Raw genomic sequence first — 21166 nt, forward strand, 5'->3', positions numbered from 1 at the left:
TTTAATAATAGATTCATAGACTATTCAGAATATTTCACCTCATCTTAAAATGAATATATAATTATTTAGGGAATTGCAAAATTCAAACCAGAAATATTTTTACTGTTAGATTTTAAGGATTTAAGAAAGAGTAATGTATGAAACTAAAATTAAAGAAATGCAAGGGACATGTTTGACTAGAGAAACACATAGAAAAATATAGGTGCTATAAATTTTGATATATAAATGAATAAAGCTTTATGAAATATTAGCTATGTGGGCAATCTTGGAAAACATAATTCTAAATCTAGGAGGAAATAAGTTTATGAGTATGTATAAGTGGCTGAATTAAGAAAATAAGGGTATCAACAAGAATTAAATTAATATATTTTACTAGGCTGTGGTCATATAAGTTTAAAATATCTATCTGAATATAATATGATACTGAACATATATTCCCTATTAAGAGTGATGTAAACATAGGCAAAGAAAAAGTCATAAACATACTTTCTTTAATATTAACTGTCTCGAGAAAAACAATTTATTTTTATGTGTCTATGATTTCATAATAATTCCAGTTAATTATTATGTACAATGTATAAATTCATAAAAATAGATATCACAAACATTAAAGATATTATACATATTATCATGCCATAAATTAAGAATGAAATTAATAAAGATTAAATAGCTCAATAAAGATCATTTTAATTTTTCTTGTTATCAAAATTATCATGTAAATAAATATATTTAAATATTGATGAAATTTTTTATATTTTTGTTTACAGTTCATACTATATTTATTTTATAAATGTATTTGTATAAATATAAATACCCATTTTATATTTTTATTTAGTGAAAGCTTTAGATTTTCTATTTTAGCTATAAAGATATTCTACTCAATCTTTCACTGATTTATACATATGCTTTGGCTTTACACATTTTCTAAAGTTTTCATTTATAAATATTTTGTGTGTCAGAGGAGACAGGAGGGCCTTTTCATGGGAAAATTTATGTGAGAGCTAAGAATACAAATTGTGACTTGCAGTTTTTTCTTTCTCTTTTTGGGTTTTAGGAAAGTCAAACTTGCACCATCAGATTCGTTGGCAAGCCTCCCAATCCTCTAAAACATTGTGCCAGCCTAGGATGTTTTCTTTAAAGAAACCAGCACCTTCCTTGAATAGGAAAATACGTTTGTTGCCAGGGAATTACTTTTGCCAAGAAAGAAAGTTTTGAATTACAAATCTCTGAAGAATATGTCATGGCTTTGTGGAATATTGTTCTACAAAAGACAAATGTATAGAAAAAGAAGATGAAAAATATCTTCCATAGAAGTTATAATCTGTTTAGTTACAGGTTTAAAATATTACTAATTAATGAGCAGTCCACAAAGAAATTTAAATCATTATGATATAACTATTTTATTTTGAATAATTAAATATAATTGTTTGTTAAATATACATTTGACATTGATATTTTAGTTACAACTTAGTAATTAAAAATATTATTTAAATCATTTTTAAGAATTATAATCCACAGAGTTAATCTAATAAGCAAATGAAAGTGTGTTCTTAAAATATATGATTTAAATAGAAGTATTTCTTTCATGATTTTTCATGCTAGTAAAAAACTGAGAGTATTTATTTTATATTGTACAGCAAGAGTCATAAAACAGAGAAAATAAATAAAAAGATAAAAATATTACCTGTCATTTATTCTACTGAGGAGGAATGACAAAATTTAAAGTTTTATGGTAGTATTTCCCTGTAATTTTACATAGTATATGACATAGTAATGAAATGACTGTCAGTATTTATATATTCTTCCCAAGAATAAAGTGAATATATAGTATATCTTATAAACTAACAAATGTTATGACTTTTATTCTCAGGTCTATTAAGTTAATGTAAATTACAATACATTCAGTATAATATCAGAAATACTTGTTAACAAAAGAGAAATTGTCAATATATTAAGAAGACAAAGATGGTTGAAGAGATGATTTAGTAGTTAAGAACAGTCACTGTTCTTCTAGTACTCATTTGAATGTCTTAAAAGCAATCACTTATAATGTCAGACCTTGGGTGATCTGATGACCTATTTTGACCTCTTTGAATGTACACAGCACACAAACATTCATTCTTTCTCTCCCTTTCTCTCTTTCCCTCTCACACTTGCCAATTTAAATAGTTAAAAATTATTTTTTAAAGAAAAGACATGATTTTTATAATCCAACCTAGAATTTACCTAATAGATTATTTTTTATCTTGCTCAGTACATCATTTCCAAGGATATAAATGTAAAAAATTGTTTCTATTTATTCTCTGAATATTAGTTATTTTGAGAGATGAAGACAATACATTTGTGCCATAATGATATTAACATTATTTTTTGTTTACCAGCCTTGACAAAATTATATCTTGTCAGGGTAGGGGCATGTGAATTTTGAAATACAAGTAAAGAATATTAAGACACATGAATAATAATAATAACAGAAGCCATAGAAAATACCAGCATGGCATTCCAGTTAATACTGAAATCACCTGCATTTATTTTTCCATAGCTTTTATACCCAATGTAAACGGGAGAAAGAATGTAACAAAAGACTTTATTAACACAATACAAAGGACAACTCAGTCAATTGCTTTAACAATCTGCAACAGCAAATCATTAGCATTTTGTTGTTCAGGCAGAATAGCTGCTCTGGACCACACATCCTGAATGCAGCCACTTTTCAGTTGACATCATAGTTACAAAAGAAGTACCAGAAGTACATTTGCATATACTGACCACCTGTCCTGATGGCATGGACCTTTTTTGTATGAGCTATTTAATGTTTAAAAAAATCAAGCATTCACCTTCTGAGTTGGAAATGTGCAACTACACTTGTCAAACATTTGAGCAACCTTCAACTCTCTGTCAAACAAGTTGGAAATAGTTCCATATTTGTGGGCCTCTACAATTTCTCAATTTTTATTAATTCTAATAAAGCCTGTATATCTGCACCAGGACAGATGATTGTACCTGCCTTGGGTGAACACTTTCCCATTTAGTTTTTGGTACATATAGTAAGATACATTACTATCTTATGTGCTTGAGAGGAAAAATGATCAAACCCTTTTCTTCTTCTTTTTTTTTTTTGTTTTTGTTTTTCGAAACAGGGTTTATCTGTAGCTTTGGAGCCTGTCCCGGAACTCCCTTTGTAGACCAGGCTGGCCTTGAACTCACAGAAATCCGCCTGCCTCTGCCTCCCAAGTGCGTGTGCCACCACCACCCGGCTTTTTTTTTTTTTTTTTTTGAATCAAACCCTTTTTTTGTTGACATCTGAAAGTAATGGATTAAGAGAGAAAATATCTTTGGGCTCTATGTCTCTTAGCCATTTTTTTGTCAAGATAATTTATCCACAATTAGATAATATTTTGTGAATAAACATGCTAAATTATCCTAATTAAAGGAGAGGAAGATCACCAGGTATGAGAATGTCCTTTTTAGCTGGTCTAGAGTATTTTTCAACAACTTTTAGCTGTATTAAAATCTAAATTATTTTTATCAAATATGTCAAATCTTACACTCATAAGAAATTTTAAACTTCTTTAACATTTTATATTGAACTAAAGCAGTTACAAACATGTTACAAACATTATCTGGTCAATATTATAATTTTAGAGTAGAAATTAACAATAAAAATAAAATTTGCCATATTACAATTTTTAAAAATTTATTTTAATCATATGATAAGAAAAGGTTTATGTGATGTGTGAGAGTCCAATTGTATTTGAATATGTAGGTTTTTGGTGTTGTTGGAGGCTGCTTGTTCAGTCCTGGCTGTGCAGACCTGAAGTAATTACACAAACCTGTATTAATTTAAAAATTGCTTGGGCAATCACTTAAGCATATTGCTAGCTGGCTCTTATATATTAAATAAACCTATTTCTATTTGTTTTAATCTATTGCTAAAAGCCTTGTGGCCTACCGGCAATGTTGCAGCTGGTGGTTATGTCTTTCTCCTCTGGCATCATGTCCTCTCATTAACTCTGCCATTTTTCTCCTAGCATTCAGTTTAGTTTTCCCACCTATCTTTACTCTGCCTTATCAAATGCCAAAACATCTTATGTATTCATTTACCAATAAAAGCAACATATATACAGAAAGATGGATTTCCCACATCGTTTTGATGTTTTTAAAGGTGTAATGAAAATATTCTTTGAACAAATTATCATCAGAAGCCTAAAAATGCCTGCATAAATAATTTTCAAACTTAGAGCAGTACACAAATTGAAATATGACTCTTCATATGTGGTAGGGATGACCATGAGAAAGGCCATTATAAATAAAGCTGAGATGTTGGAAAGTGAAAGCAAAGATCAGTATGGTCTAAATATATAGCATTCATGCATTAAATTGACCAATAGAAATAAATTTTAAGTTAGTAGGTTACTGGGAAGGTAGAAAGATAATTTTCCAAGTATAAAAGCAAGAGGACTATAAACCAAATTATGTGTGTGTTGGGTAATACACAAATAGCAACAAAAGAGCATGAAAACTATTGTAATCTTTATGTTCAGCATAAGAAGGCAGAAATAGTTGGGGGCAAGCTGGATAGATAGACTACCTGCCTCAGTGGTCTACACGTTCTGTGCAAGATTCTGTTTCAATAAATAAGGTAGAGAGCAAATACAGAAGGTAAACAAAGTCAACCCGTGGTGACCATACACACACTTGAACATGTCCTTACATATGTTCAAAAATGCACACATACATACAACACACATATAGAGAGAAGTATAGGGAATGGAGAAAGGACCTTTGGAAGCAATGCATCACAGGGATATATCTAAATCAGAAAAGATGAAGTCATGGAGATTTTAACACTCTAAAGCTTAAACTGCAGTTACACTTACTAATGAAATTCCTAATAATTATGTTCATCATGCCTTAAAAATTTCAACTATAACTTGAAATTTTTATCAGTAAATTATAAGCAAAATTTCAGAAGTTCATGGAAAGAAATAAACAGATACCTCAAATAGAACATCTATAGTGAAAAAAAAATAACTAAAATTTGAAGTAAGTTTATTAAAAATTTCTACAATATTAAAATTGAACTGATTAATTTCAATATAGACAAGAAGTTATTGTGATCACCATGAAACAAAAAAAGATAGAAGAAAGATCAGAAAACAATCAAGTGCTTTTCTAAACAAGGTGCAATTATTTTAGAAATTTGTAATAGGTAACCAAAATGTCCTCAAGTGGCAAAATGTAATTCAAAATAATATGTATATCATTGACAAATGGAGTAATGAAAATAAAGTCAAAATTACCTGAAAGTTCTGAAGTCTATGCAGATGTCAGTGAGTCAATGCAGTCATAGTCTGCATCTATGTTCTAGCATGAAAATAAAATATAGACCTGAGATGATACTTTTAATGCAATTAATAGTATCTGAGGGTTCTCTCCAGGAAGAGAACCAAGGTGGTTAATATATATTTCAGAAAAGGCTAGATATGAAATTCAAAAATTCTATCCTAATTTTGTGAAAAGAGCTTATTTTTAATTTTTGTTTATATACACATATATATGCCACTGTTCAAGGAATTCTTTTTTTCTTTGTTTTATTCTTTTTCTTTTTTTTTTCTTTTTTTTTCTTTTTTTTTCTTTTACTTATTTATTTATTTTTATTCTTTTTTAATTAAAATTTCCACCTGCTCCCCATTTCCCATTTCCCTCCCCTCCTCCCAAATATTGCCCTCCCCCCACTTCCCTCCCCCTATCCCCACTCCTCTTCTCCTCCCCCCACCCACTCCATTCCCCCTCCCTCTCGATACTGAAGAGCAGTCCAAATTCCCTGCCCTGCGGGAAGACCAAGGTCCTTCTATCTACGTCCAGAAAGGTGAGCGTCCAAACAGGCTAAGCTCCCACAAAGCCAGTTCATGTATTAGGATCGAAACCTAGTGCCATTGTCCTTGGCTTCTCATCAGTCTTCATTGACTGCCATGCTCAGAGAGTCCGGAATCAACCCATGCTTATTCAGTCCCAGACCAGCTGGCCTTGGTGGGCTCCCAATAAATCAGTTCCACTGTCACAGTGGGTGGGTGCATCCCTCGTGGTCCTGATTTTTTGCTCATGTTCTCCCTCCTTCTGCTCCTCATTTGGACCTTAAGAGCTCAGACCGTTGCTCCAAATTGAGACTCTGTCTCTACCTCGATCCATCGCCAGATGAAGGTTCTAAGGTGATATGCAAGATATTCATCAGTATAGGATAGGGTCATTTCAGGTTCCCTCTCCTTAGTTGCCCAAGGTACCAGCTGGGGACATATTCCTGGACACCTGCGAACCCCTCAAGAGTCAAGTCTCTTGCCAACCCTAAGATGGCTCCCTTAGATAGGATATATACTTCGCTGCTCCCGTATCCATCCTTCCTATATCCCAACCATCCCAATCCTCCGAGCTCCTCCCATCCTCCCCTTCTCATATTTCTCATCCCATTTCCCCTTTGCCCCATGCCAACTCACCCGCAAGTTCCCAGTTTTTGCCCTGGAATCTTGTCTACTTCCCCCTCTCCATGTGGCTGACTATATGATTTTCTTTGGGTTCACTTTCTTATTTAGCTTCTATAGGATCACACATTATATGCTTAATGTCTTTTATTTTATGGCTAGAAACCGATTATGAGTGAGTACATCCCATGTTCCTCTTTTTGAGTCTGGGATACCTCACTCAGGATAGTGTTTTCTATTTCCATCCATTTGCACGCAAAATTCGAGAAGTCATTGTTTTTTACTGCTGAGTAGTACTCTAATATGTATATATTCCACACTTTCTTCATCCATTCCTCCATTGAAGGGCATCTAGGTTGTTTCCAGGTTTTGGCTATTACAAACAATGCTGCTATGAACATAGTTGAACAGATACTTTTGTCATTTGATGTGGCATCTCTTGGGTATATTCCCAATAGTGGTATTACTGGATCTTGGGGTAGGTTGATCCCAAATTTCCTGAGAAATCGCCACACTGATTTCCAAAGTGGTTGCACAAGTTTGCATTCCCACCAGCAATGAATGAGTGTGTCTCTTTCTCCACAACCTCTCCAGCAAAGGCTATCATTGGTGTTCTTGATTTTAGCCATTCTGACAGGTGTAAGATGGTATCTCAAAGTTGTTTTGATTTGCATTTCCCTTATCGCTAAGGAGGTTGAGCATGACCTTAGGTGTCTTTTGGCCATTTGAATTTCTTCTGTTGAGAATTCTCTGTTCAGATCAGTGCCCCATTTTTTTATTGGGTTCATTAGCATTTTAAAGTTTAGTTTCTTGAGTTCTTTATATATTTTGGTGATCAGACCTTTGTCTGTTGCAGGGTTGGTGAAGATCTTCTCCCAGTCAGTGGGTTGCCTTTTTGTCTTAGTGACAGTGTCCTTTGCTTTACAGAAGCTACTCAGTTTCAGGAGGTCCCATTTATTCAATGTTGCCCTTAATGTCTGTGCTGCTGGGGATATACGTAGGAAGTGATCTCCTGTGCCCTTATGTTGTAGAGTACTTCCCAGTTTTTCTTCTATCAGGTTCAGTGTGTTCAGACTGATATTGACATCTTTAATCCATTTGGACTTGAGTTTTGTCCATGGCGATAGATATGGATCTATTTTCATTCTTCTACAGGTTGACATCCAGTTGTGCCAGCACAATTTGTTGAAGATGCTTTCTTTCTTCCATTGTATACTTTTAGCTCCTTTATCGAAAATGAACATAGCAGTGAATATCACAATTTATTGTACAACTATATCACATTTAGGACTTTTTGAAACAAAGTTGCTAACACCCTTTTCAGTGTTCTGATTCAATACAATTTGAGAAGTTTTTGAAAAGAAAAATTTCTCACAAATGTAATAACTAGTCTCATGAGTTTAGAAAAGGAGTCATATTATGAAATAATGTTCTTAATAGAGATTCCACTGAGTGAAAAATCAAACAGATTTCTATGATGACTATGTAGTTTTGTGCTTCTTCCAGAAATGAATATACATTCCCTTTACCTATATCCACAATAGCATTCATAATCTATTTTTAATTTTAGCCATTTCAAGTGTGTTAAGTTGAAATCTCAAATTAGTTTAATTTCTATTACCATTGTTTGTAAGGATGTGGTTGAACAATTTTAAATATTTCTCAGTCATTTGCATTTCATTTTTTAAGAGAAATCTCTGTTTAGTTCCATGTACTATTTTTATGTTGGTTGCTTGTTTTCCTGGTATTTCTTTCTTTCTTTAATTCTTTCTATATTCTGCTGTAGGATAATTCTCTTGTACAATGTAAAGATTTGTCACTTATATTGATTAATACAATGCTGATTGAACAGTAGCCAGGCAGACAGTATAGTTGAGGCAAACAAACTAGGAGAAATCTGAGAAGAAAAGCTGACAGTCAGTTGCAAGATAGATGCAGAGGAAATAAGATGAGAATGCCTTACTGAGAAAAGGTACCAAGCCATATAGTTAAGAATCAATAAGAACTTTGTGATAATTTATACATAAGAGTCAGTTAATAATAAGCCTGAGCAATAGGTCAGTTTATAATTAATATTAGCATCTGTGTTTTTCTTAGGGACTGAGTGGCTGCAGGACTAGGTCAGACAGAAACTTCTGTCTAATAATATTAAGAATCCTAACTTTCTGTCAGATATTTAGCTGATGAAGGTATTATCAATTCTATAGACTATAGCTTTCCTTGAATTAATGATCATGTCCTTTTCAGTATCAAAATAATTCAGTTACACTAAGTCATGTTTATTATATTTTAATCTTGATGCCTTCATTGTTAGGGTCCTATTCAAAAAGGACTGTTTTATCACAATGAATTTAAATATGTTTTCAACTTTCTTTCAAATTTATGGTATCTTATATTGAGATGCTTGTTCCATTTGGAATTTTCTTAGTGCAGGATAAGGGATAGGGATTTACTTTTTGTACATTCCATTTGGCCAGCAATATTTGTAAAATATACTGTCTTTAATCCAACATGTATTGTTGAATACAAAAATGTACCACATGATCAAGCTACACTACTCAAGAATATACTCAAAGACACTGTGTCCTAGTAAAGAGATACTTGCTCATCCATGATCATTGTTGTTATGTTTACAATTTACAGAAAATAGAAAAAAATCTACAAGTCTATTGATTGATGAATAGAAAATAAAAGGTGATACATTTACCCAAGGGAATATTACTCAGCTATAAAAATGAAATAAAATATAAATTACAAATAAATAAATGTAATTTATCTTTAGATAAACACCTGGAACACATCACAATTATTCAGAGTGATGCTTGACATACCAAGAAATTCAGGAACTCCCTGCTTTTATTCACTTTTATTTGCTTGCTTTATATGCCCAAATATGTATGCTTAAATTAAGATATCAATGGATATCAGGACACTAGTGATATCCTATAGGGGGCCTTTAAGTGAGTTCAAAACATTCAAAACAAAATGCCACGATATAAGTGGAGTGAGATGAATAATGATAAAAACAGTTAAATTAGATGCAATTTGAAGGTAAGGTAGAGGGGGGAACATGGGGAAAGTTAATTAAATATATACAAAATTTGAAAAAGACACACAGTAGCCTACTAATGTAGAGTCTGCCTAATATATATTCAGAAGGATAGACAGACAGACAGGCAGGCAGATAAGTAGGTTTTAAGCTAAATTACCATACAAGTCTACAATATCTCCAATAGACACTGAAAACTAACAAATGAAAACAACTATTGGGAATGAGTTTTACCTTTAGGAGTTCTCGACAGAGGGGTCTCAAGCACCGATATTAGATTTTCATTCATACTCTATAGCTTTTATATTGCTAGAAAGTGCTATGAGTGCCAGGAAATAAAAGCACACATCACTCTCAGCTATGATCCTCACAGCTACAGTAACTATTGGTGTAGCAAGACATGCACACTGGTGAGATAGTGGCATAAATGTAATGGGAGTGAAGTTTTTGATTGTATTTAAGAAATTCTTCAGAAGATGTAACCCATATTGTAACCAATATTTTGGCCAAGATCTGTGGCTAGAGAGTCCTGGGGAAATTTCTGCTATTATTCCTGTGATACGTAGATATAATATTCATCCAACTCCTAATGACATATTTTTATGCTAATAGGCCAGTGAGTCTCTTAACCCTCATCATCTAAACTTCTTTTTGTGGTAGATTAACATTAACACAAAGACCAACAATTGGCCAAGGAGTAGAAAATAAATAAGAGATTGGATAGCTGAGCATTCAGGGGAATATTTAAAACATACTCCTTCCTACAAGGCTCAATAGTCATCACAGAACAGGGGGTGGAAATACTGTAAGAGCCAGAGGCAGTAGATAGCTATACAAAAAGTTTGCTTTCTGTATAAAATAATGCAGTTGTTCATATGAAGTCACAGAAATTTTGACAGGCTGCACAAGGCCTGTGTAAGCTCCAGACACACAAAATACCAGCACTGAGATGGGTTGGTTGAAATTATGTCCAATTTCTCTCTGAGAAGTTGCCGGAAATTGATAGCTGCATTCAGACAGAAAATTTCTCTTATTTATGTAATCCCTGGAACGATGATTCCACATATAGGCATATGAATGTCATAAATCACACTTGATGAACTTTGAAAAAAGACATATAGAGAACCTAGACTATTGGAGGAAGGGAACGATGATTCCACATATAGGCATATGGATGTCATAAATCACACTTGATGAACTTTGAAAAAAGACATATAGAGAACCTAGACTATTGGAGGAAGAAACCACTTGTTTGTTCCTGGCTGTAAGCCATGGAAAAAATCAAACAGGAAGTGTGTTAATTAAATCATTGCTTGTCCCACTAGTTCTAGCTTCTTATTGGCTAAATCTTACATATTAATTTAACCCATTTTTATTTAATCTGTGTATTGCCATGTGGTGGTGGCCTACCGGCTAAAATTTCAGCATGTCTGACTCTGGCAGCTCCATGGCTTCTCTCTCACTCCACCCTTATTTCTCCAAGAATTCAACATATTTTCCCCACCTACCTAAGTTCTGCCCTATCAACAGGCTAAGTCAGTTTTCTATATTCATTAATGGTAATCACAGCATACAGAGGAAAATCCTACATCACTCAACAATAATGAGACCCCTAAGAGAGACATATATGGATATAATCTACATTGGAAATAGAAAAATACTAGATCTCTTGAGTAAATTGGGAGCATGGGAACCATCATAGAGGGTAGAAGGGGAGGAGAGAGCAAAGGAGGGAAACAGAGAAAAATGTATAGTTAAATGAAATCAATAAAAAAACAAAATATACAACTAATTATGAAGGTGCTTTAATTTTGATCCAAAGTAATGGAGGATGGGAGAAAGTATTAGTACAAAAATGTTAAAAATTATATTTTAGAGGAGAAAAATTATTTTTAACATGAGATTTTTATAGTTACTGTTCTTTGTCCTAATTTATATAGTCCTGATTCATATATTTCCATTAAATTTCATTGACAGAGATAGGAGAGGTTTCTATACAGTTCTCTTTGTCCTACTGAGGAAGTTAATAATTGGTGCATATGTCCCCATCTCCCCTTTCCCCCATCCCTCCCCACCTCCTAGTTCCCAAATTTTTGCCCAGCAATCTTGACTATGTCCAATATCCAGGAGGAAAACTATATGTTTTTCTTTGAGTTCACCTTCTTATTTAGCTTCCCTAGGATCGCGAATTATAGGCTCAATGTCCTATATTTATGGTTAAAAACCAATTATGAGTGAGTACATCCCATGTGCATCTTTTTGGGTCTGGGTTACCTCACTCAGGATAATGTTTTCTATTTCCATCTATTTTCATGCAAAATTCAAGAAGTCATTGTTTTTTTTCCCGCTGAGTAGTACTCTAATATGTATACATTCCACACTTTCTTTATCCATTCTTCCGTGGAAGGGCATCTAGGTTGTTTCCAGGTTCTGGCTATTACAAATAATGCTGCTATAAACATAGTTGAACAGATACTTTTGTAGTATGATAGGGCATCTCTAAGTGAAAAAGGGAGGATAAGGAGAACTTGGGAGAATGGGATGGTTGGGACAATGGAAGGATGGATAAGGGAGCCATTTTAGGGTTGGCAAGAGCCTTGACTCTAGAGGGGTTCCCAGGGGTTCAGAGAGATGTACCCAACTATGTCCTTGGGAAGCTGAGGAGAGAGAGCCTGAAATGGCCTGATCCTATAGCCATACTAATGAATATCTTGCATATCACCATGGAACCTTCATCTGGCGATAGATGGAGATAGAGACAGAGGCCCACATTGGAGCAATGGACTGAGCTCCCAGGGTCCAAATGAGGAACAGAAGGAGGGAGAACATAAGCAAGGAAGTCAAGACCACGAGGGGGGCACCCACCCACTGAGATGGTGGGGCTGATCTATTAGGAGCTCACCAAGACCAGCTGGACAGGGACTGAAAATGCATGGGATAAAACCGGACTCACTGAATATGGTGGACAATGAGGGCTGCTAAGAAGCCAAGGACAATCGCACTGAGTTTTGACCCTACTGCATGTACTGGCTTTGTGGGAGCCTAGCCAGTTTGGATGCTCACCTTCCTAGACCTAGATAGAGGGAGGAGGAGCTCGGACTGCCCACAGGGCAGGGAACCCTGACTGCTCTTTGGACTAGAGAGGGAGGGAGAAGGGAGTGGGGCGTGGGAAGTGGGGGAGGGGGAGGGAAAAGGGAGGCGGGGAAGAGGCAGAAATTTTTACTTAAAAAATTAATAAAAAAAGTAATTTGTGCATATGAACTGTATGACTACGGATAAAATCTACTATTATTCTTTAGGTCAGAATAATGGCCAGGTCATTTTATTATTTATTTATATGTTAAAAATTATTTTCTTTTACTGATAATAGGTTTAAAATTTTCGGATATTTTATTCTATTGTGACCAGTATAACATCATCATAGTCCAGAACAAGTGGCTAAAGTAGTCAAGATTATACCTGCCAATAGTGCTTATAATGTCAAAGTATCTGATTAAGTTTAATGTTTTTGGAATATAGACATCTCTTGGTTGAGGTAAGTACTTCATGCCTTTTTGGATAAAATGAAAATTATATTTATCAAATTTACAATTATTTAAAACACACACACACACACACACACACACATATATATATATCATCCAATTTTATTTTTACTTGGTTACTTGAACTGTAAACTAGTTTTATTTTAAAGTTCATTCATGGAATTTAAACTATCACAAAACTACATTGAAGTGCTTCTAAAAATAAAAATTTTGTATCCATAGTTCATATTAATCCTATCTCTTTGTAGTTGCTTTCTAGAGACACAGATTTAAGCATATTTAACAGTTTTACTATCTCATATTCTAATATGAGAATTAGTGAAATAATGTTTTCAGCTATCAATTTTATATTCAGCATTGCTCAAAAATTATTTCAACGTATTTCAAGATACTTATCAATTACTTATTGATAAGATATTTTGTTATAGTGGGAAAATAGCATTCTACATATGATCACTGAATACAATCAAATGTTCAGATTAGGAATATAAATTCAGTGTATCTTGTTTATAGCTGGAGATAATACACACTAGGGGGAAATTAATAATACTATATATAAAAAGAAATAAAATTAGGATCTTTGTTTATTCACATCGGTTAAGTATTTGAAAAGCAAAAAAAAATGAGTAGATATTTGTAAATTAATATCTATTGTGCAGAAGCATAATTAGAGAAATTTGTTTCAAATTCATTTTTTTAAATATGAGCTATAGATTTAAGTATAACATGACTTTTGTGAGTTAATCATTGAAGAAGCAACTCATGTGATAATCTAAGACTTCAAAAATTGCTTCTGTTCAGTATTTCATGTACAAACCCATGTTATGGAATCAAGTGTCAACAAGTGTAACATGGAGGGGCCTGCTTGTTGGGTTTTCTTTCCCGCCCAGTTCCCCACAGCCAGCAAGCCCCAAAGAAAATCACACAGAAATCTCTATAAGTTATAAAGCTGATTGGCCCATTAGCTCGGGCATCATAATAGCTCTTGTAGCTTATATTAACCCATTGTTCTTATCTATGCTAGCCACATGGTTCTTTACCTTTCTCATCAGGGCAGCTCAAGTCTGGGCAGGAGTTCAAGATAAGAGTAAACAAAGGCTCATTATTCATTTGTATGAATGAAGATGAATTGAGTATTGAGAATGAAAAGTTTGACCAGGAAAGGAAACAAGAAAGTATGGTAATTGAGGGAATAAAGGGTGGAACAACTAAAACTGAGAATGTAATAAGAAGCCTTATGAAAATATACTAGTTTGTAAGCTTGATAAAAATATAATAGTATAAAGATTTCAACACAATCAACTTATATAATAATATTTGCAGAAGGCATGAATTATTAAATAAGAATTTTAATGATAGTCATGTTATATTTTTTATGCATTATTGGTTAGGGAATCCACAGAGGAACCCACACTTAAGAGCACAGGTTATTAACATTAAACTTGCTTGCCAACTGCAAAGCTAAGCCACTATTGCTGTGGATATAGCATGATATAAAGAAATCAATCTTGAACTTACCAGAAATCAGCTTCTCTCCCTCCCTTTCTTTTTTCTCATCTTACCATTTTGATCTTTCACTTTCCATTTATTTATTTATTTACTTACTTACTTACTTAGTTTACATCCCCACTGCAGTTTCCTATAACTCTCCTCCTCTAAATCCACTCCTATATCATGTCCCCTCTACATCCACTGTGCCTTCATTAATTCTTGAAGAAATGAGGAAAGGGCAGGCCTCACATTGTAAAAAAACAAATATGGCATATCAACTTAAGACAAGGTACCTCCTCTCCTATTAAGCTTGAATGCTCACTCTACTTCTTTATGATGGATTATTTTTACAGTTGGAGAATGTAATATGCAGATTCCAGTGAGAGAAAGGGCATCAGTGGTCTTAGAGAGAGTGGAATATTACACATTCCAATTCTAAACCTATTTTTAATAATGTGACCACTGCAGTAAAATGTCATGTCAAATATGGGAGTTTCTTGAAATGTTAACCACACATCTATTTAATACTAATATATCCTCAACTATGAATGGAACTTCATGCTCATATTTTTTCTCTGTGCTTTGTTTTTGTTTGACTTTAGTTTGTGCAGGTTTTCTGCATGATGTCAGAATATTACCTCGTCCCCTGCCTAAGAATTGTAATTCGACTGATGATATTTTTTTTTTCCCTTCACTTCTCTTTTCAGGAGTTCTTCAAAGATTTCTTTACTCATTCATTCACATTTAGCAGCTATATAACTAAAAGTAGTAGTGCACTTTGGAGGTCATTTATGTAAGTTTATGGGAAGGATATATCACCTCTAATGCCTGATGCCCCCATTCAGCACACTGAAATCAGATGAGTCATTTTATTTAATCCTTAATGATTACTTTTTAAATGAAGGAGTGATGACAGGTGCTAGAAGAGGGAAGATAGCTTTATTTTGAGGAGAGACCTTGGATAGTAGATTATTCTCTGGTCAAAGACTACACATTCAAGAATATTTGGCCAGTACAGAATTGGCTTCCAATATTTAAAAAAAGAAAGAAAAGAAAGTGAACTTGCATGTGTAGGAAAGTCAGAAAGTAAATGGGGACAAGGGTGAATGTGAACAAAATTCATTGTAAGGAAATAAAATAATTCTAAGAGTGTGAGAAAAATTGGAAGGACAGCTCAAATCAGTGATGCAAGAAGCAAAATCTTTAGCTTTTATTTCAAAAATAATTTTCTGCATTATTGTAAATGTATAAATATGTGCAATCAAATGACTTGATATATACATATATAATGCAATAATTAAATAAATGTAATTAAAATACCCCCCTTTTTCTGTGCATATAATTCATCTGTAGAATTAGCTTTGAACTTTATCTTCCAGATATTATGAATTTTGTAATAACATTTTTTGCAGATTTTTTTAAAAATTATTCAAACCTATACATGTCTTGGAATAGGGAATGTCAACTGAGAATTTTATTCTATTAGATTAGCATGTAAGAAAATCTACAGACATTTTCTTGATAATGATTCGTGTCAGAGGAACCATCTAACTGTTTATAATGTAAATACTGGGAAAGGGGTTCCAGATTAGTTATAAAAACAGGATAAGATTCAGGAATGTTGGCATGCAATTTTAATGCAAGCTTTAAAGTGACAGAGGCATACATATCTTTTTGAGTTCAGCCCAGCTTGGTCTATTTAACAAGATCCAGGCTAGTTCAAAATTGCAAGTTTATGTATGGGTATACCGTAATCCTTTAGTATATTTTCAATCTCCTGAAAGCTACATTCTCCTAAAGGACAGTTTTTCTTATCCCCTCCCCTACGAATTATAAAATGCCAATATGTTCCCTGCTAGAAGAAGTACCTTGGGAGTCCTTCCCCACACATATTTAAATTTCAAATGGCCTAATCTTGTGTTGCTTTTTTCCAGGTAACCACAATAACTATAAGATTCCATGTTCAACAGTTGTGTCCTCCTCAAAAGTCAGCATTTCATAACATTGTTTCTCATTCACAAACTATTGCATTTGTTTCGCCTCTTCTTCTGTGATGTTCTTTGTGACTTACATGGAGAACAGTCTGATAAAGATGTCATATCTACAGCAAAGCAAGTAAATTATGCATTTTTTCAAGGTATTTCAAAAAGTTTTTGAATTTCTAATTTAACCACTACAAACTATGCAATGAAACTTCTCTAACAATGTTAATTGAGAGAATAAGGAATTGATAGATGTAAATAAATATTCAGAAGGCAGTTTGACAACGTGACTATATGACAATGTGACTATAGTATGCCCCCAACATAGAACCAATGATTTACACTGTTGTGACTTCTGATCGGTTAAAAATATCATCCATGAAATCTCACCTGTGGATAATGCATCAAATCTAAGCAAAGGAAGGCAGAAGAAATTTTTAATTTTAATTTATTTTTCTGAGTAAGAAAACTATCTTTTTTAATTTTACATACCAATCCCAGTTCCCTCTCCCTCCCTTCCTCCCATTCTCTCCATCTGTCTCCCAACTCAAACCCCTATTAATTCCTCGGAGAGGGTAAGATACATTGCTTTGGGGAAGGTCCAAAGCCCTCCCTACTATATCTAGGCTGAGCAAGGTATCCATCCAAAGACAATAGGTTTCCGATCAGCCAGTACAAGCTTTAGGGATAAATCCTAGAGCCATTGCCAGTGACTGCACAGTCTTCGGCAGACATACAACTGCCACCCACATTCAGAGTTTCTACTTTGGACCTATGTTGGTTCATTTTTTGAGTGACTGGATTTGGTGAGCTCCCATTAGCTCAGGTAAACTGTTTCAATGGGTACCCCCATCATGCTCTTTGCCTCTTTGCTCATATTCTCACTTCACTCACTCTTTGACTGGACTTTGGGACCTTAGCCCAGTGCTCCACAGTGGGTCTCTGTCTTTGTTTCCATCACATACTGGATGAAGATTCTATGGTGGCATTTAAGATATTCATCAGTCTGACTACAAAGCAAAGCTAGTTCAAGTACCTTTTCCTTTATTGCTTAGGTTCTTATCTGAGGTCATTCTTGTGGATTTAAGGGAGTTTCTCTAGTGCCAGGTTTCTTGCTAGTCCCATAATGGCTTCTTCACTCAAAATATCACTTTCCTTTCCCTCATCTCTGTTCTTTCTCCACCTAGACTTTTCAATTCTCTCAGGTTTTCTTTCCCCTCCACTTCTCCACTTCTTTTGTCCTTCTGCCCTCTCTTTTCCACCTACTCCCAGGTTCCCAATTTTCTTAGGCAATCTTGTCTATTTCCTCTTTCTAGGTTGATCTATGTATGCTTTTCTTAGGGTTCAACTTCTTACTTAGCTTTTCTAGAATCATGAACTGTAGGCTCATTATCCATTGTTTATAGCTAGTATCTACTTATAAGTGTGAACATATCATGTTTATTCTTCTGGGTTTAGGTTACCTCACTCAGGATGTTTTTTTCTAATTCCATCCATATACATGCAAATTTCACGATGTCATTGTTTTTTACACTGAGTAGTACTCCAATGTGTAAATGTGCCACATTTTCATATACATTCTTCAATTGAGGGGCATCTAGGTTGTTTCTAGTTTCTGGCTATTACAAATAATGCTGCTATGAACATAGTTGAAAAGATGTTCTGGTAGTATGATTGAGCAGTCTTTGGGTATATGCCCCAAGTGTGGTATTGCTTACTCCTGAATTAGGCTGAATCCCAATTTTCTAAGAAACTACCAATGCAGAAGAATTTATATTGACAACATGAAGGATACCTTGCCAAATCAAGTCAAATGAAGTGCAAGCATGGTCTCACAAATACCTATATTATTTAGATTTTGCTTCATTTTTAGCTTTGTTATCCATGTCTGGACTCTAAAGTGAGCTACATAGTATTTGATTTCATGTGTTTCATAAGTGTTGCAGTAGCTAGAATTGCAGTTTGAATTCTTCCATATGATGACTTCAAGACAAGGAGAGAGAGAGAGAGAGAGAGAGAGAGAGAGAGAGAGAGAGAGAGAGAGAGAGAATATTTAAACATCATACAATTATTAAGTTAAAATAAGTGCAAGCCTGGCCCTTTTTTCTGCAGTAGCTGCTAGAGTGTCACATTGAGCCAAGGTTGTGATTTCCTATAACCATGAAGATTTATTAGTAGTAGGAAAACCATTAATGGGAAAGTTTTCAAAATAGCATCCCATACAGTATTAAATATATTGTCTTGTGTTGTGATCTCTTGTTCTTTAAAAGAACCATAAAATGATTTTAATCTTGTTATACTGTTTTTGGTGCTGAAGTTTATATATGTGGCCATAATTAACCACTTATAAGTTTTTGTCTCTATTTTATTTTTGTTTTTATTAACACTAGTTGATCCTCTAGAATTACTTGGACTTAGTAGGAACCCATGGAAACTTAGCAATTTATCAGTTTTTCCATCATTTAAAAAGAATTAAAAATGTTTGCTTCACTGTGATTCCTCTTGCAAGCATTAAGAGACTTTCTTTTCTTTTTTTTAACTTATTTATTTATTTATTTATTAGAGATTTCTGCCTCCTCCTAGCCACTGCCTCCCATTTCCCTCCCCTTCCCCCAATCAAGTCCCCCTCCCTCGTCAGCCCTAAGAGCAATTAGGGTTCCCTGACCTGTGGGAAGTCCAAGGACCACCCATCTCCATCCAGGTCTAGTAAAGTGAGCATCCAAACTGCCTAGGCTCCCACAAAGCCAGTACGTGCATTAGGATCAAAATCCCATTACCATTGTTCTTGAGTTCTCAGTCGTCCTCATTGTTCGCTATGTTCAGCAAGTCCGGTTTTATCCCATGCTTTTTCAGACCCAGGCCAGCTGGCCTTGCTGAGTTCCCCATAGAACATCCCGATTGTCTCAGTGTGTGGGTGCACCCCTCGCGGTCCTGAGTTCCTTGCTCGTGCTCTCTCTCCTTCTGCTCCTGATTTGGACCTTGAGATTTCAGTCCATTGCTCAAATGTGGGTCTCTGTCTCTGTCTCCTTTCATCACCTGATGAAGTTTAATATTCAGGAGGATGCCTATAAGTTTTTCTTTGGGTTCACCCTCTTATTTAGTTTCTCTAGGATTATATTATATTATATGCTAATTGTCCTTTATTTATGGCTAGAAACCAAATATGAGTGAGTACATCAGGTGTTCATAGGTTTGTGGGTTAAAGTCCGTGTCTTCTATTTGATTCCATTGGTCGACTTCTCTATTTTTATACCAATACCAAGCTGTTTTCAATACTGTAGCTCTGTAATAGAGTTTGAAGTCAGGGAAGGTAATGCCTCCAGACGATCCTTTATTGTATAAGATTGTTTTGGCTATCCTGGGTTTTTTGTTTTTTCATATAAAGTTGATTATTGTCGTCTCCAGATCTGTGAAGAATTTTGATGGGATGTTGATGGGGATTGTGTTGAATCTATCTATTGCTTTTGGTAGAATTGCCATTTTTACTATGTTGATCCTCCCAATCCAAGAGCAAGGGAGATCCTTCCATTTTCTGGTGTCCTCTTCAATTTCTTTCTTCACAGACTTAAAATTCTTCTCAAATAGATATTTCACTTCTGTGGTCAGAGTTACCCCAAGATATTTTATGCTATTTGTGGCTATCGTGAAAGGTGATGCTTCTCTGATTTCCCTTTCTGCTTCCTTATCCTTAGTGTATAGGAAGTCAACTGATTTTTTTGGAGTTGATCTTGTATCCTGCCACATTACTAAAGGTGTTTATCAGCTGTAGGAGTTCTTTGGTAGAGTTTTGGGGTTGCTTATGTATACTATCATATAGTCAACAAATAATGAAAGCTTAACTTCTTCCTTTCCAATACGAATCCCCTTGATCCTTTTATGTTGTCTTATTGCTATTGCTAGAACTTCAAGCACTATATTGAAGAGATATGGAGAGAGTGGACATCCTTGTGTTCCTGATTTTAGTGGGATGGATTTGAGTTTTTCTCCATTTAATTTAATGTTAGCTGTCAGCTTGCTGTAAATAGCTTTTATTATATTTATGTATGACCCTTGTATCCCTACTCTCTCCAAGACCTTTATCATAAAGGGGTGTTGAATTTTGTCGAATGCTTTTTCAGCATCTAATGAAATGATCATATGTTTTTTTTTTCTTTCAGTTTATTTATAGGGTGGATTACATTGATAGATTTGCATATTTTGAACCAGCACTGCATCTCTGGGATGAAGCCTACGTGATCGTAATGGATAATTTTTCTAATGTGTTCTTGAATTCGGTTGGGCCAGTATTTTATTGAGAATTTTTGTGCTGATGTTCATGAATGAGATAGGCCTGTAATTCTCTTTCTTGGTTGGGTCTTTGTGTGGTTTTGGTATCAGAGTAACTGGAGCTTCATAAAAGGAATTTGGCAATGACTCTTCTGTTTCTATATTGTGAAATACATTAAGGACTATAGGTATTAGCTCTTCTTCGAAGTTCTCGTAGAATTCTGCATTGAAACCATCTGGTCCTGGGCTTTTTTTGGAAGGGAGATTTTTGATAACAGTTTCTAATTCTTCGTGACTAACAGGTCTATTTAGATCATTCATCTGGTCTTGGTTTAGCTTTGGTATATGGTACTT

Source organism: Chionomys nivalis, chromosome X (assembly GCF_950005125.1).
Source record: "Chionomys nivalis chromosome X, mChiNiv1.1, whole genome shotgun sequence".
In the NCBI taxonomy this organism is placed as follows: domain Eukaryota; kingdom Metazoa; phylum Chordata; class Mammalia; order Rodentia; family Cricetidae; genus Chionomys; species Chionomys nivalis.